General features: G+C 40.1%; 1 long non-coding RNA gene across 2 annotated transcripts in view; it reads left to right on the top strand.

The window, feature by feature from the left end:
• The first annotated feature begins 1,739 nt into the window (after window positions 1–1,739).
• The window catches only part of LOC144380155 (uncharacterized), a 53,711-nt gene continuing 36,852 nt past the window's right edge, over window positions 1,740–18,598 (top strand). For both annotated transcript variants that reach the window (XR_013443977.1, XR_013443978.1), the window contains exon 1: window positions 1,740–1,877. This is a non-coding gene — a long non-coding RNA (uncharacterized LOC144380155). The remainder of the gene's footprint in view (window positions 1,878–18,598) is intronic.

Below are 18,598 nucleotides of genomic sequence, written 5' to 3'. Positions count from 1 at the left end.
GTTATAAGATGAGTAAGTCCAGGGATATAATGTACAGCATGGTGACCACAGTTAACACTGCTACAGGGTATATTTGAAAGTTGCTAAGGGAGAACTTAAAAGTTTTCATCACAAGGAAAGAAAAATTGTAATTGTGTGGTGATGGATGTTAAGTAGACTTATTGTGGAGATCATACCAAATCATTATGTTATACACCTAAAACGAATATATGTTATATGCTCATTGTATTTCAATTAAAAATTAAAATAATAATAATTAAAAAAAGAAAGCCCAGAACCAATTCGGGGAACCCATCCTTGAGGTTCTGTTCCTCTCAGGATCAGGCAGGGTTCCGCTAGGAGTCCTTAGAGGATTCGATGTGATGCAGCGGCCACTGTGCACGCAGGCTGGTCAGGATCGCTCTCTGCGTCTGACGCTGGAGCCGGAAGTCCTGCAGGCCAGTCAGGAAGACAACAGGAGCATAGAGCAGGGAAAAGAAGGGCAAGCTCGAACTCAGACCAGAACCTCCCATGAGGACACGCGGGGACCCTTGTCCCTTTGGGTTACCTTTGATATTGGTGGCCCTTTGTCAGGAAGCTAAACACACATGTGGCCCCGGAGTCAGAGAAGCTGAAGGAGGCTCCGGAGGAAGGAGGGGCCGCTGTAGGCCGGTCAGTGGCCTGCGGGCAGCGAGGTAACCCAGCAGGTAAGTGGGTGGGCACGTGGGCGAGCCACAACAAAGCACGACTTCTCTCCCTTCCTCCAAACCTCCCACAAGTCTCTTGTCTTCCGCCCTAACCGGAAATACCTGAGGAAGGGAATTCTGGGACTTGTGGTCCGGCCTAGCCAGCCAACACATTGCCAAGCCACCGCAGTCAGCATGGGATTTTCTTCTCAGATTCCTGTGAGAACAGGTCTGTGCTTACAGTATCTCAAGGAACTGATGACTGTTAATTTTTCTGCCGGAAGCTCGTAGAAGCAGGTAGGTTCCCTAATGGGTTCCCTTTGATTCTGGTCAATTTCCCCTTGCCCGCTTTTTCATTGAGCCACGTCAGGTGTCCTGGCTTTTTGCAAGGGTCTCATTTTCAGTGGATTCAAGGCCTTGTTCCCTTGCAGGTGGCTGTGATTCCCTGAGGCTCTGGGACCCTGACATCGGCATTTGCTCCCATTCCGGTGTAGCCTCACCTACCAAATTTGCTCTATTTTAAGCTTACAGGTGTTTTTTTTTGGGGGGGGGAGGCGGTGGTGGGGGTAGGTGGGGTGGAGATAAACAAAACTGGTATACTCTTTGCCCTCCTGGAGATTATATTCCAGTGTGGTATGGAGGGAGAGTAAATAAATTGGCAGGTAAATGAAATAATTGCTAATGGGATATGTGTCGTGAAGGAATTGAATGAGAGACTGAGTCAGCAAATCAGAGATACACCAATATATACATATTTATAGCAATATGGATGAAGATATAAAAAATATAAATATATGGCAATCCTTCCTTCCGTCCTTCTAATGAGCGGACAGAGGTGCAAAGAAAAGTAACACAGGAGAGAGAATGGATGAGAACAGCTTGGAAGAATAGACTAGGTCACTCTTATCTCCCTGGTTCTAAAGAGCCTGAGTCCTAACCCATTAGTTTGGCAGGAAGTTTAATCTTTTCTTGAGGCCACTTCTCCCCTGATTTTCTCAGAATCCCGCATCATGTTCCTGTCTCCAGATTTTCTAAGAATCACATTTGCTGGTGGATCAGGTGCCCCATGTTCCTCTGGAGGCCCGAGTCTCTGGTGCTGGTTGTTCAGGGTTTTTTGCTGCGACTGGTACGGCTGAGGATTGGCAGGCCCAGAAGTGGTGGGATTAAGAGGTTGTAGCTCTTCCCCAGTTCTACTGTGCTACAGTAAAGAGGGTATGCCTCCTCCTGTGGTTCGTTCGACCTTTAAACAGTGCGTGAGTGTGTGTGTGTGTGTGTGTGTGTGCGTGCGTGTGTGGGGGGGTGGTGGGGGTGGGAAGAGAGAGTGAGAGTGTGAGGGAGCTCGCTGCTCAGTCTTGCTGGTGATTTGCTTGTCTCCGTGATTTGCTTGTCTCCGTGGTTGTGCTCAGCGAAGTGGGAGGCTGGGCTTGGTGCTGGGGTCAGTGATACCCTGACAGGGCTGCTGGTGCCCAGAGCCTCTCTCTGACCATCTCTCTCTCAGTGAACCAGCAGAAATCTGGTGTCCTGACCAGCCTCAGTCATTCCTCAGAAAACGGGAGAACATTCCCATTCCTTCCCTCTGCGTTATGTTTAAGGGCAAGTAGTCTAGATCTCCAGGATTTCAGCTCCTTGGTCTAATGATTGTTGTTCTCCACAAGTGAAACATGCCCATTATAAAAAATTAACGTTTTTTTAAAACTACAAAATGAAGGTGACAAAGCACACTAAATCCAACTATCCCCAGCACACCTGTGTTAATATTTTCTAAACACCAAAATAGATACATTTCTGTGCATCTACAGGGGTGTGCACACACACACACATAAAGAAACAGTTTCAGAAGAGTGGGATTATACCATATGTATTTTTAAAAACAATATTTCTTAAGTTTAATATTATTTGAAATTATTGTAAAAGGCAGCTGAAATGAAACTGAGGGAAATACTCAGATAAGTATTTTTCTATCACAAGAGTTCTTTAAAACTTGTAAACAATTCTTTGAAAGTTGCAGTTCTTTAAAAATGATGAAGTATTTACACATGCAAGAAGTATAAATAATGTAACAATAACTGTTTCCACCACCACGCTCAGCTAGAAAGTGGAATGTTACTGTGGTTTGAATTCACCCTCTGCTCACCTGCTGGACTCCTTGGGCTGGGGAAGGTTCTGGCATCAGCTGGTTTGTGGACCTGGAGGGCATGAGCCCCTCCAAAGGGCCACAGTGCGGGTCCCAGAGCCTCACCCCTCATGGTGCATGGCCTTCTTTTAGCCAGGTGCATGGCTAGACAGGTGTGCTGGTAACTTGTCTTCTGGGTTCCAAGAGCACTGCCTGTTCCTTATAAACGTCAGCTTTGGTGGCCCCACCAACCACCCTGGGTCGCTGCCACATCAGAAGTGCATTTTCAGAAAGCTCTAGCCAATGATCAGATTTTAGCTTCTCAACAGCTCTTTCTCCAGGCCCTTGTTGCTGGCTTGGGTTTATTCAGAGGTTCTGAATAGTGATCCTCACTATTATTGGATGGCCCCTCTCTGTTGACTTTGGGTTTATGAGCTCTTCAGGTCCATTGAGTTTGGCATCTACTGTTTCCCTTCTGCTTTATCTCTAAATTTGTCGTTGTCTGGTCTTCTGGTGGCATTGCCCTGGTTTATGGGAATTGCTATGGATTTATTTTAATTACTACTTCTTTTATTGTTTCAGTGGGATTTGATTGACAGAAAAAGTAAATATTGGTATTGGTATTGGTGCCCAGAGTGGTTGTTTATTTTGAATGTAAAGTCTTATTCTATTATTTTAGAATAAGTATCTATAGATATAGATAGAACAATATAGATTATATAGAACAATGAGAAGAAAAAGTAGCAGAAGCTTTTTCAGTTTTTACTGGTGCTGCTCCATTTACTAATCATGCTTTTGACCCTGCATCTTAAATACATTTATTAAATTGTTACCAGTATCTTTATCTTTTCAGATGCCTTATTATTATTTTTCTATCTTTAAAAAATTATTATTCCTTTCAGCTTTATTGAGGCATACTTAAACAAATTGTAAGATATTTAGAGTATACAACATGAGATTTGATAGACATGCATTGTGAAAGTGTTTCCCACATGGAGTTAATGAACACATTCAGGTGACTTACTAAGGATGTCCATTGGCATTTGATGATACATGGCTAGAAAAAGGTCAGGGTGGGTCAGAAGGATGGTCCAGTTTGGACTGAGAATTTGCTACATCTGTTTTCTAATCACCTAGGGTGGACTGAGTTAATTTTAAAGTTGTTTGGGGGAACTCTTGGGAACTGGATGTCAGTTGTAGACCTTGGGTTCTGGGCTAGATGTTTTCTTTGCCCATATATGTCTACTCTACCTTGCTCTCCTCCTCTTGGTGATAATCCTGATGGAACCAATGGGCTTCCTTGCCCTTCAGCTCCACTTGGGGAAGGAGGGAGGGAGTAAAGGAGGGAGGTGGGGCTGGGGTCTTTGTTCTCCTGGATCTCTGCTCCCTGGGAGCTGGGCTTGGATGGCTGTGCCCTTTCACAGGAGGTCACAGCTCCTCATCAAATGGTATCCTCTGCATGACTTATACCTTCTTGTAGGTGACCACTCCTTCCCTCCCACTTTGAGTCTCAAGTGTCTAGTACCAATTCCACTAGTCTAGGGGACTGTACCCTTCCTTGTGATTTCCCTATGCAACTTAAAATTGTTCTTTTATTTAATATTTCTTGAAGTAGTCTCATTTCAATGTGTCATGTCTTTTCTGCTAGAATCCTAACTGATATAGGACCTATGAAAAATGATCATTAATTAAGCATGATAATAATGACCTAATTCTACGAGGACTAAGAAGCGTAGATCATATAATAGGTAATATAACATTTTCACATTTCAGTGGGTGTAGTCTTGATTTTACACTTGCTCTGACTCTTACAAACCTTGTAATCCTGGACGGGCAAGGTAAGTCTTGATTATAGCTGCAGAAGAGACAGAGCGGCATTGAATTTTCCAATTTGGGGTCACATTCCCTCCCTATGTTACTCCTAAGTCATTCCTAACATATAGTATAATTGAAGGAACTTCTAGGACGCTTAAAAAACCCCTCTTTGCTTCCATGCTGGCTGGCTAATAGAGAGCCAAGGGATCTTCTCGGGGAGGGCACAGATTCCAGGTGTTCAGTGATTTGGGCTAAATTACAGCCACACTTACACAGGCAGGTGAGTCTGAGAGATGCTCAGATCAGCAGGACTTTAAGGGAGTGACTTCCCCTTACCTGTTGGACAAACTGAGCTGTTTCAGGATTGTGCAAGCTGGAGTCCACCGGCAGATCGCGAGCTGCTGAGGGCAAGGATTTTAGTTGATTTACTCTGTACTCCTCATCTCATCAGTGTCTGGCAAATAGAGACACCCAATTAGTGCTTGTTGAATGAGCAGCGTAGACTTCGAGCTCCAGGGAGCTCAGGAGGCCATCTCTTCATCCCCCTGCCTCCAGTGGGTTTACAACAAAGCCAAAAGCTCTCCTGTGTGAGTGAGGAGGGGCTTCCAGAGCTTATTCATCCGCATATTTAAAATCTTTCTCTAACCCAATGCTGTTTAATTGCAACTTAAGCTAATTTTATTGGACATAAATATAAATGGATGGTAAGACTCTTACAGTAACTCTTTTTATATCTGAAGGTATTCATACCTTCCGTGGCTAATTTCTCTTTTTTCCTTTCTAGCCTAAGCTAACCCAATTTCTTAAAATTTCCCCAGGACTCAAACTCAGTAGATTATGATGAGATTGGCTAAAGACATTTGAATTTATACTATACGTGGTTTAGAGACAAATGTTTCCTACAGTTCAGCATGTTTAAGAACCAAAATAATTCGGAAGCTAGTCATTGAGATTGGGTTGTCTGCTTGAAGGCGCCTCATTTCCCTTTACTAGTGTTAGGGAAGATGGAAGGCAAGAAAGAGATTCACTGAAGATAAATCTTTTAATCCAACCTGGGATTATGGGTTTTAGAGAGTAATATAGAGAATTGGTGGCATCAAGCCATGCACGTGGGTAAAAGGGATTGGGCCACTCTACATTCTCAAATCATAGGCCGGTTCATTCAATTTCTCACAAAGAGAAAGAGGTGAGTTAGGCCCGGAAAGAATGAAGCTTTTCTTCTGCAGATATGTATCCAATCCCTTGAGTAAACCAGAAAAAGGCAGAGGAAAATAAGTAAGGCTTGCCTTTTAATCAGCTGAGCTGAATCAGGCAGGGGCTCTGTGCAAACATCAGCAAAACCAGCCTAGATTCCTAAGAGAAGCGAAGAAAGCACACTCATTGCTTTTCTGTCTGGTCCCTGGTTGAGGTGAGCCCTTGAAGATGATCCGACTGGGCGTGGCAAATACTGACTCCTAAGCCAGCTGTGTTCCTGGTCCTAGGGGTGGAGCTGGGAGAGCCTCGGAACAAGATTCTGCTATGGGAACCCCGCTCCAGACCCCCTTGACCTGGTGCAGAGGGCCTTAAATTAAAAGACATACTGAATTGTGGCTTATATCTATATTGAGGTAGAAAATAATTTATTTTATTAACAACAGGCTCTGGATTTACATCTTAGTTTTGGATAGAGGTCTGGATAGATGGTGAATTTCTAAGGGTCTTGTTTGGTGAAACCAAGGCCTTGGCTCTGCAAAAGAAGGGGGTGGTAGGTTGGAGGGGAGAGGCGCTCTTCAACAAGAGGCCAAGAGAGAAAGAAAAGGATGGAAAGAAGGGGATAGAGAGGAGCTAGCAGTTGGATCGGTTGAGGGGCCAGGGTCTACAAGGCCTGGGGTGGTCAACAGATATTTTAGGAATGACAACACCCAAAGTATGAGTTGTACAGGTTGTGCACAGAACAAATTACACATCTCAGGAGGGCAATTCACTTTGCAGGTAAGAGTATTTGAACTTGAGTATTTATTATGATGTTTATCCACCAGATGTCAGTAAAGTGTCTCATTCTAACAACATAAGTGTTAGAGGCAATTTTCCAACAGATGAAAGTATCATGAGGAAGGGGTGCTTTAAAAAAATTTGCACAAAGGAAAGCGTGTGCTAGCAAAGCCTTGATTTTTGGCCTTCTTCCACTTATTATTTAAAATGTCTTCCTCTTCCATGTCCCCCTTACCCCAAAAAAAGAATAAAAAGAGAAAAGAAAGAAGACACTGCCAAGATTTTTACCCTCTGTGAAGCCATCGTACCCCAAATCTACAACAAAACAACCTAACTGAATTGAACACAACTTTTATTACACTCAAGTGTGTTTGATTCTTTTAAGAACTTTTTCTGTGGTTTACTCATAACACATCATGCTTCACTTTGGGTTTTTATAGTATGTATTCTATAATTGTCTATGTTCTATCTACTTACTATCTACTTCTAGAAGCTTAGAAATCTCTTTTAAATCAATAATTTATATTTTTATTTAAATGATGCAAAAATATAGTTAAAAGGTAGGTATTACTTTTAGGCTTATAATGAAAACCAGCAGTCACCTACCCCACCCCACCCTAGTTCCACTCCTTGGATGGATCACTTTCACCTCTTTTACCTTTTTTTTTTTTTTTTTTTTTGCTATATACATCCATATATCTAAGTAATTTCTTCAATGTCTGTTTCTTGATTTATCGGATTTTTCATTGCCTTCCTATTACAGTGGTTGAGAATATTAGTCAGGCTAAGTAATGGTAACTCCTGTAATAAACAACCTCCCCATCATGCTGGCTTGACACAATTAAGATTTATTTCTTTCCCAGTGTAGGTCGTCAGGGACATAAAAGGTTGTTCTCTACACCTTCAAGGAACTCAGGCTCCTTCCATCTCTTGATGCCACCAACTTCAACATGTGGCATCCGAGTTGCCCCTGGAACAGGCAGAGAGAACAGAGGGTTAATGTGAGGGATGGGACCAGTAAGGTGGGAAAGTCAGAAGAGTGTGTTGTTAGAGAAGCAAAGGGAGAGAAGTGTATCAAGTCAGAGGGAGTGATAAATTGTGCCAGGTAAGGAAAGGAGAGAGTTGACTGTTGGAATAAGTAATGTGGACATCATTGGTGGCGTGCTAAGATTGTGGAGTGGGAAACTTGATTGGGGTGGTCCTAAATAGGGAAAGGAATTGGAATAAAATAGTGTGTAAGATGGCTTTGCAGACCTTTTGTATGGAGAAGTATGGAGGGAGCTGAAGGAGGAAGGAGAATTCCAGCTAGTTTGTATACAGACAGGATGGCCCAGGAGAGAGGGAACATGGTGGCGTGGGACACGGAGAATGTTGGAGTGGTTCCCTGAACTAGCTGGCAGCATGGGGAGCTTTACAACTGCAATGCAGTTGTTCATGCTTAGCTCGTTTTCAGGAAGAGGAAGGAAGAACACATGGGTGCAGATGCTGTGGCAGCTGGAGGGGGGTAGATGCGTTGAGCACTGGGGGCATTTTTTCTAATTGTTTCAGGTTTTTCATGGAACGTGTGGTGAGGTCATTAGCTGAGAGTGAGGATGAGGGTAAGCTGAGGCAGTGAGCTTAAACTGCATTTCTTCTTTTTGAGAAATTCTTTGAGTCATTTTAGAGGGGTTTGGGGAGAGAACACAGGTGTTCAGCCTGCCATGTGTAATAGGAAGCCCAATTATAAACTGTAAAATTCCAGTCCCACACTCGTTTGCATCTGCCAGGGCCTGAGCAAGCAGACTCCCAATAAATATTTGCTCAGCTGAAGTGAATTTTCTTCGTGGTCACAGTCAGCTTTCTGAATGCTTTTTTGATGTTTCTTCCTTACCCCTTTCACGAGCCTGAGAAAATTACAGTTTAGCATGTTAAATACAAACTTCTCCATCCTTTCTTGCGAGATTTTTTTTTTTTTTAAAGATTTTATTTATTTATGTGACAGAGAGAGACACAGCGAGAGAGGGAACACAAGCAGGGGGAGAGGGAGAGGGAGAAACACACTTCCCGCAGAGCAGGGAGCCCAATGCGGGGCTCGATCCCAGGACCCTGGGATCATGACCCGAGCCAAAGGCAGACGCTTAACGACTGAGCCACCCAGGCGCCCCGAGATTTTTTGTTTTGTTTTGTTTTTGGATGTTTTCAGGCATGTGCTCTGTAGACTCACATCTTCACAGAATATGGAGGGATGCGAAGCAATCAGGAAGCCAGGGGTTTCGGACCTGGCCGGTCCGTCCTCTTGGCGGTGTGCCCTGCAGCATCCAGCCTGCATTTCAGAACCGGGCCTCTGGGCTCCATGGTTCCCTGCAGTGTATAAAAGTGATGGGCATGGAATGCCAAGTGTGGGGGCTTGTTCTGTGATCTGGATGCAGTGGATTGAAGTATCACACACATTGCTGCTTTTGAATTGAGACTTAAAGCATTTACAGGATAATGAATTCAGAAGGTGGAGGGAGCTGGTTACTGCCATGAGAGAAAACAAGTATCCACTCAGTGAGCTTGTGAAATTTACTTAAAAACAGGAATAACATACATTTTTAAAAAAGATTTTATTTATTTATTTGAGAAAGAGAGAGAGAGAGAGAGAAGAGTAAGCAGGAGGGAGAGAGAATCTGAAGCAGACTCTGCACTGAGCACAGAGCCTGACGCCGGGCTCGAACTTACAACCCTGAGATCATGACCTGAGCTGAAATCAAGAGTCCGACACTCAACGGACTGAGCCTGAGCCACCCAGGCGCTCCTCGAAATAACATACATTTTTTGAGGCTGAATTAATCATGACAGCTTCTCTTTGAGGATTATTGTCCCCATTTAATGGATAAAGACACTGAGGCACAGAGAAGCCCAGGGACTTGCTAGGTCACACAGAAGGGAGAGGCAGGATTTAAACTGAAGCACATTGGTTCTGGAGCTCTGAGCTCCTAATCCTGTGCTAACTCCCTGAGCCTTTATTTTCCTATCTTCCGTACGGGAATAAGAGCATATACCTCATATACTTTGCAGGGTCCCACTGAGAATGAAATGAATGTATACAAAGTACTTGGCATATCACACAAACTCAGTAAGAGTGTTCTTAGCATTTAATTTAAACATTTTTTTTTTAACACAAGAAATATACTGTTAATATTATTTGAGCCATTTAGTCAGCAATACGTGAAAAAGCCCACTGATCTGCATAGTGACAGTTCTTACAGTTCTTTCCATTGTATAGTTTCAAGAATTGGTTTTTGGAGCGTAATGTATAATTGTAATTTATCTTATATATTTTATCATTTGCATGAAAGCTCACAATGCAATGTTTTTTAAAGAGAAGAAAAACTAGTCATATTCAGAGTAAAGTACCCCCTCATTTCTTTTACAGTTTTCATAAGGCATTTATTTTCCTGCTACAAGTCCCTCATTTTTTCATTAATAATTGACAAGACTATTGACAAGACTAGACTCATTTTCAACTGAAAAATCACAAAACAAGGAGAATGCATTTTAAATGAGAATTGGAAGGTTTCTTCTTCACTGGGCTTCTTTATTATTAACCATAAAGCGAGTGATGGAGAAATTATCATGGGAAGACCATGGATGTGGGTCAGAAGACTCGTTCTGCCTCTTACCACTGTGAAATCTTGCACAGGTTTTCCAGCTTCTCCATGGTCAACTTCATCATTGGAAACTGAAGATAAAGCTTCTCTAGTGTAGTCCCAGGAACACTAGTTCCATGAGATATTAGTAGGTGGCAAACAAACAAACAAAAAAAGGGTTTCATGGTCAAATACATTTGGGAAGTTCTATGTTAGGCAATTCTAATTTAGACAAAGTATTTACCTTGGACCTTCTCAGAACCTTTGATATGTTAAAGACATTGAATTTCCAAGAAAGATGTAGTATTTCCTAAGCTTACTTCATCACAGAACTGCTTTGTCGAAGAGTATCTCTCATGCTTTTATTATTTTTTTAATCTAAAATTCTAGTATAATTAATGTACAGTGTTATATTAGTTTCAGGTGTACAATATAGTGATTCAGCAATTCTATACATGACCCAGTGCTCATCACAGTAAGTGTACTCTTAATTTCCTTTACTTATTTCACCCATCCCCCCACCTACCTCCTCTCTGGTAACTACCAGTTTGTTCTCTGTATTTAAGAGCCTGCTTTTTTTGTTTGTCTCTTTTATTTTGTTCATTTGTTTTGTTTCTTAAATTCTACATATGAGAGAAATTATGTGATATTTGTCTTTTTCTGACTGACTTATCTCACTTAGCATTATACTCTCTAGATCCATCCATGTTGTTACAAATGCTAAGAGTTCATTCTTTTTTATGGCTGAGTAATATTCCATTGTGCATATATACAAATATATACAATATACATCTTCTTTATCCATTCACCTATTGATGGACACTTGGGCTGCTTCCATAGTTTGGCTGTTGTAAATAATGCTGCAGTAAACACAGGGGTGCATATATCTTTTTGAATTAGTGTTTCCTTTTCTTTAGGGAAATACCCAGTAGTAGAATTACTACATCATATGGTAACTCTATTTTTAATTTTTTGAGGAACCGCCATGCTGCTTTCCAGAGTGGTTGCACTGGTTTGCATTCCCACCAACTGTGCACGAGTGTTCCTTTTTCTCCTCATCCTCGTCAACACTTGTTGTTTCTTGTGTGTTTGATTTTAGCCATTCTGACCGGTGTGAGGTGATATCTCATTGTGGTTTTGATTTGCTTTCCCCTGATGATGAGTGATCTTGAACATCTTTTCATGTGTCTGTTGGCCATCTGTAGGTCTTCTTTGGAGAAATGTCTTCTCCCCATTTTGAATGAGATTATTTGTTTTTTGGGTGTTGATTTGTATAAGTTCTTTATATATTTTGGATACTAACCCTTTATCTGATATGTCATTGGCAAATATCTTCTCCCACTCCATAGGTTGCCTCCTTGCCCTGTTGATGATTTCCTTTGCTGTGTAAAAGCTTTTTATTTTGATGTAGTCCCAGTAGTTTATTTTTGCTTTTGTTTTCCTTGCTTTAGGGGACATCTCTTTAAAAATTGCTACAGCCTATGTCGGAGGAATTACTGCCTGTGCTCTCTTCTAGGGGTTTTATTCAGGACTCATATTTAGGTCCTTAATCCATTTCAAGTTTATTTTTGTGTATAGTGTAAGAAATGTTTCAGCTTCATTCTTTTGCATGTGGCTTACCAGTTTTCTCAGCATCATTTGTTGAAGAGACTGTCTTTTTCCAATTGCAGAGTCTTCCCTCCTCCCTCCTTTGTTATAGATTAATTAATAATATAATTGTGGTTTTGTTTCTGAGCTCTCTGTCCTGTTCCATTGATCTGTGTGTCTATTTTTGTGACAGTACCATACTGTTTTGATTATTATAGCTTTGTAGTATATCTTGAAATTTAGGATTGTGATACCTCCAGTTTTGTTCTTCTTTTTCAAGATTGCTTTGGCTATTCGGGGTCTTTTGTGGTTCCAACAAAATTTTAGGAATATTTGTTCTAGTTCTGTGAAAAATGCTGTTGGTATTTTGATAGGGATTGTGTTAAATCTGTAGATTGCTTTGGGAGTATGGACATTTTAACAATATTTGTTCTCCCAACCCATGAGCATGGAATATCTTTCCATTTGTTTGTGTCATCTTCAATTTCTTTCATCATTGTTTTATAGTTTTCAGAGTGCAGGTCTTTCACCTCCTTGGCTAAGTTTATTGTTTGATATTTTATTATTTTTGGTGCAATTGTAAATGGGATTGTTTTCTTAATTTCTCTTTCTGCTACTTCATTTATTAGTGTACAGAAATGCAACGGATTTCTGCATATTGATTTTGTATCCTGTGACTTTACTGAATTTATTTATCCATTCTGATAGTTTTTTGATGGAATCTTTAGGGGTTTCTATATATAGTATGTCATCTGCAAATAGTGAAAGTTTTACTTTCTTCTTACCAATTTGGATGCCTTTTATTTGTTTTTCTTGTCTGATTGCTGTAGCTAGGACTTCTGGTACTATGTTGAATAAAAGTGGTGAGAGAGGACATTTTTATCTTTTTCCTGATCTTTGGGGAAAAGCTTTCAGTTTTTCACTATTGAATATGATGTTAGCTGTAGGTTTTTCTTCTATGGCCTTTATTATATAGAGGTATGCTCCCTCTAAACCTATGTTTTTGAGAGTTTTTATCATGAATGGATGTTGTACTTTGTCAAATGCTTTTTCTGTGTCTATTGAAATGATCATATGGTTTTTATCCTTTCTCTTACTGATGTGATGTAGCACATTGATTGATTTGTGAATATTAAAGCATCCTTGCATTCCAGGAATAAATCCCACATGATCATGGTGAATGATTTCTTTAATGTATTGTTGGATTTTGTTTGCTAATATTTTGTTGAAGATTTTTGCATCAGTATTCATCAGAGATATTGGCCTGTAGTCCTCTTTTTTTGTAATGTCTTTATCTGTTTTGGAATCAGGGTAATGCTGGCCTCACAGAATGAATTTGGGAGTTTTCCTTCCTCTTCTGTTTTTTTTTTTTTTTGGAAAAGTTTGAGAAGAATAGGTATTAACTCCTCTTTAAATGTCTGGTAGAATTCACCTGTGAAACTGTCTGGTCCTGGACTTACGTTTATTGGGAGTTTTTTGATTACTGATTCAATTTCATTGCTGGTAATCAGTCTGTTCGGATTTTCTACTTTTTCCTGATTCAGTTTTGAGAGTTTATGTTTCTAGGAATTAATCCATTTCTTCTAGGTTGTCCAGTTTGCTGGCATATAATCTTTCATAATATTCTCTTACAATTATTTGTATTTCCGTGGTGTTAGTTGTTATTTCTCCTTTTTCATTTCTGATTTTGTTTGAATCATCATTGTCGTCTTCTCTTTCTTTCTTTCTTTTTTTTTTGGTGAATCTGGCTAAATCATTTGTAGATCTTTTCAAAGAACCAGGTTTCCTTGATCTGTTGTTGTTCTTTTAATTTCTTTTTCCTTTATTTCTCCTTTAATCTTTTATTATTTCCTTCCTTATTCTGGTTTAAGGTTCTAGCTCCTTTGGGTGTAATCTTATGTTGTTTATTTGCGATTTTTCTTGGTTCTTGAGGTAGGCCTGTATTGCTATAAACTTCCCTCTTAGAACAGCTTTTGCCACACCCCAAAGATTTGAACCAGTGTGTTTTCAGTTTCATTTGTCTCCATGTGTTTTTTGATTTCCTCCTTGTTTGCTTGATTGACTCATTCATTGTTTATTAGCATGTTATTTAACCTCCATATGGTTGATTTCTAGTTTTATAGTGTTGTGGTCAAAAAAGATGCCTTGTAGGACTTCAGTCTTTTTGAAGTTGTTGAGATTTGTTTTGTGGCATATGGAGTATGTTCCCTGTGCACTTGAAAAGAATGTGTATTCTGTTCTAGGATGGAATCTTCTGAATATATCTGTTAGATCCATCTGGTCCAATGTGTCATTCAGAGCCACTGTTTCCTTGATGATATTCTGTTTGGATGGTTTATTCATTGATGTAAGGGGGGTGTTAAAGTCCCCTGCTATTATTATATTACTATTGATTACTTCATTTATGTTTGTTAGTAGTTGCTTTATATATTTGGGTACTCCCATGTTGGGTGCATAAATATTTACAGTTGTTATATCTTCTTGTTGGATTGTTCCCTTTGTGATTATATAGTTTCCTTCCTTGTCTCTTGTAACACTCTTTGTTTTAAAGTCTATTTTTTCTAATATAAGTATTGCTACCCAGCTTTCTTTTCACTTCCTTTTGCATGATAAATACCTTTTCCATCCCTTCACTTTGATCTGCATATGTCTTTAGGTCTGGAATGAGACTCTTGTAGGCAGCATCCAGGTGGATCTTGCTTTTAATCCATTCTGTCACCCTCAATCTTTTGCTAGGAGCATTTAGTCCATTTACATTCAAAGTAACAATTGATAGGTGTGTACTTACTGCCGTTTTGTTACTTGTTTTATACTTGTTTTTGTAGTCCTTCTCTGTTCCTTTCTTCTTTTGCTCTCCTCTCGCAGTGCTTGCTGGCTTTCTTTAGTGATATACTTGTATTCCTTTCTCTGTATTTTGCATATCTATTACTGGTTTTGATTTGTGGTTACCATTGGGTTTACATATAACATCTTCTGCGTATAGCAGTTTATATTAAAATTGATGGTTGCTTAAGTTTGAACTCATTCTAAAAGTACTAAATTTTTACTCCCTCCCCCCACATTTTATATATATGGTGTCATACTTTACATTCTTTTTATTTTGTGAATCCCTTAACTGATTTTTATAGATATACTTAATTTTATTTCTTTTGTGCTTCCTACCTTTCTTATTCCTGCTTATAATCTTTCCTTTCCACTCAGAGAATCCCCTTTAACATTTCTTGTAAGGCTGATATAGGGTGATGAATTCCTTTAACTTTTGTTTCTCTGAGAAACTCTTTGTCTCTCCTTCTATTCTGAATGATAGTCTTGCTGAATAGAGTAATCTTGGTTGCAGGTTTTTTCTTTCAGCCCTTTGAATATATGATGCCACTCCCTCTGGCCTGCAAAGTTACTGCTAAAAAATCAGCTGATAGGCTCATCAGGTTTCCCTTTTATGTAATTGTTTTCTTTTCTCTTGCTGCTTTTGAAATTCTCTCTTTATCCCTACTTTTTGCCATTTTTTAAAAATTTTTTTATTGTTATGTTAATCCCCATACCTTACATCATTAGTTTTAGATATAGTGTTCCATGATTCATTGTGCATAACACCCAGTGCTCCATGCAGAACGTGCCCTCCTCAATACCCATCACCAGGCTAACCCATCCTCCCACCCCCCTCCCCTCTAGAACCCTCAGTTTGTTTTTCAGAGTCCATCATCTCTCATGGTTCTTCTCCCTCTCCGATTCCCCCCCTTCATTCTTCCCCTCCTGCTACATTCTTCTTCTTCTTTTTTTCTTTCTTAACATATATTGCATTATTTGTTTCAGAGGTACAGATCTGAGATTCAACAGTCTTGCACAATTCACAGCGCTTACCAGAGCACATACCCTCCCCAGTGTCCATCACCCAGTCACCCCATCCCTCCCACCCCACCCCCCACTCCAGCAACCCTCAGTTTGTTTCCTGAGATTAAGAATTCCTCATATCAGTGAGGTCATATGATACATGTCTTTCTCTGTTTGACTTATTTCGCTCAGCATAATACCCTCCAGTTCCATCCACGTCGTTGCAAATGGCAAGATCTCATTCCTTTTGATGGCTGCATAATATTCCATTGTATATATATACCACTTCTTCTTTATCCATTCATCTGTTGATGGACATCTTGGCTCTTTCCACAGTTTGGCTATTGTGGACATTGCTGCTATAAACATCGGGGTGCACGTACCCTTTCGGGTCCCTACTTTTGTATCTTTGGGGTAAATACCCAGGAGTGCAATTGCTGGATCATATGGTAGCTCTATTTTCAACTTTTTGAGGAACCTCCATACTGTTTTCCAGAGTGGCTGCACCAGCTTGCGTTCCCACCAACAGTGTAGGAGGGTTCCCCTTTTTCCGCATCCCCGCCAACATCTGTCATTTCCTGACTTGTTAATTTTAGCCATTCTGACTGGTGTGAGGTGGTATCTCATTGAGGTTTTGATTTGGATTTCCCTGATGCCGAGCGATATTGAACACTTTTTCATGTGTCTGTTGGCCGTTTGGATGTCTTCTTTGGAAAAATGTCTGTTCATGTCTTCTGCCCATTTCTTGATTGGATTCTTTGTTCTTTTGGTGTTGAGTTTGATGAGTTCTTTATAGATTTTGGCTACTAGCCCTTTATCTGATATGTCATTTGCAAATATCTTCTCCCATTCTGTCAGTTGTCTTCTGGTTTTGTTGACTATTTCCTTTGCTTTGCAAAAGCTTTTTATCTTGATGAAGTCCCAATAGTTCATTTTTGCCCTTGCTTCCCTTGCCTTTGGCGATGTTTCTAGGAAGAAGTTGCTGCGGCTGAGGTCGAAGAGGTTGCTGCCTGTGTTCTCCTTTAGGATTTTGATGGACTCCTGTCTCACATTGAGGTCTTTCAACCATTTGGAGTCTATTTTTGTGTGTGGTATAAGGAAATGGTCCAGTTTCATTCTTCTGCATGTGGCTGTCCAATTTTCCCAACACCATTTGTTGAAGAGACTGTCTTTTTTCCATTGGACATTCTTTCCTGCTTTGTCAAAGATTAGTTGACCATAGAGTTGAGGGTCCATTTCTGGGCTCTCTATTCTGTTCCATTGATCGCTGTGTCTGTTTTTGTGCCAGTACCATACTGTCTTGATGATGACAGCTTTGTAGTAGAGCTGGAAGTCTGGAATTGTGATGCCGCCAGCTTTGCTTTTCTTTTTCAACATTCCTCTGGCTATGCGGGGTCTTTTCTGGTTCTATACAAATTTTAGGATTATTTGTTCCATTTCTTTGAAAAAAGTGGATGGTATTTTGATGGGGATTGCATTGAATGTGTAGATTGCTCTAGGTAGGATTGACATCTTCCCAATATTTGTTCTTCCAATCCATGAGCATGGAACGTTTTTCCATTTCTTTGTGTCTTCCTCAATTTCTTTCATGAGTATTTTATAGTTTTCTGAGTACAGATCCTTTGCCTCTTTGGTTAGATTTATTCCTAGGTATCTTATGGTTTTGGGTACAATTGTAAATGGGATCGACTCCTTAATTTCTCTTTCTTCTGACTTGTTGTTGGTGTATAGGAATGCCACTGACTTCTGTGCATTGATTTTATATCCTGCCACTTTACTGAATTCCTATATGAGTTCTAGCAGTTTTGGGGTGGAGTCTTTGGGATTTTCCACATAAAGTATCATATCATCTGCAAAGAGTGAGAGTTTGACTTCTTCTTTGCCAATTTGGATGCCTTTGATTTCTTTTTGTTGTCTGATTGCTGTGGCTAGGACTTCCAATACTATGTTGAATAGCAGTGGTGATAGTGGACATCCCTGCCGCATTCCTGATCTTAGGGGGAAAGCTCTCAGTTTTTCCCCATTGAGAATGATATTCGCTGTAGGTTTTTCATAGATGGCTTTTATGATATTGAGGTATGTACCCTCTATCCCTATACTCTGAAGAGTTTTGATCAAGAAAGGATGCTGTACTTTGTCAAATGCTTTTTCTGCATCTATTGAGAGGATCATATGATTCTTGTTCTTTCTTTTGTTAATGTATTGTATCATGTTGATTGATTTGCGGATGTTGAACCAACCTTGCAGCCCAGGGATAAATCTGACTTGGTTGTGGTGAATAATCCTTTTAATGTACTGTTGGATCCTATTGGCTAGTATTTTGGTGAGAATTTTTGCATCCATGTTCATCAGGGATATTGGTCTGTAATTCTCCTTTTAGATGGGGTCTTTGTCTGGTTTTGGGATCAAGGTAATGCTGGCCTCATAAAATGAGTTTGCAAGTTTTCCTTCCATTTCTATTTTTTGGAACAGTTTCAGAAGGATAGGTATTAATTCTTCTTTAAATGTTTGGTAGAATTCCCCTGGGAAGCCATCTGGCCCTGGGCTTTTGTGTTTTGGGAGATTTTTGATGACTGCTTCAATTTCCTTAGTGGTTATAGGTCTGTTCAGGTTTTCTATTTCTTCCTGGTTCAGTTTTGGTAGTTGATACATCTCTAGGAATGCATCCATTACTTCCAGGTTATCTAATTTGCTGGCATAGAGTTGCTCATAATATGTTCTTATAATTGTTTGTATTTCTTTGGTGTTGGTTGTGATTTCTCCTCTTTCATTCATGATTTTGTTGATTTGGGTCATTTCTCTTTTCTTTTTGATGAGTCTGGCCAGGGGCTTATCAATCTTGTTAATTCTTTCAAAGAACCAGCTCCTAGTTTTGTTGATCTGTTCTCCTGTTCTTTTAGTGTCTGTTTCATTGATTTCTGCTCTGATGTTTATTATTTCTCTTCTCCTGCTGGGTTTAGGCTTTATTTGCTGTTCTTTCTCCAGCTCCTTTAGGTGTAGGGTTAGGT

Source organism: Halichoerus grypus, chromosome 14, assembly GCF_964656455.1.
Source record: "Halichoerus grypus chromosome 14, mHalGry1.hap1.1, whole genome shotgun sequence".
Classification (NCBI taxonomy): domain Eukaryota; kingdom Metazoa; phylum Chordata; class Mammalia; order Carnivora; family Phocidae; genus Halichoerus; species Halichoerus grypus.
This window is presented reverse-complemented; position numbering and strand designations above follow the sequence as displayed.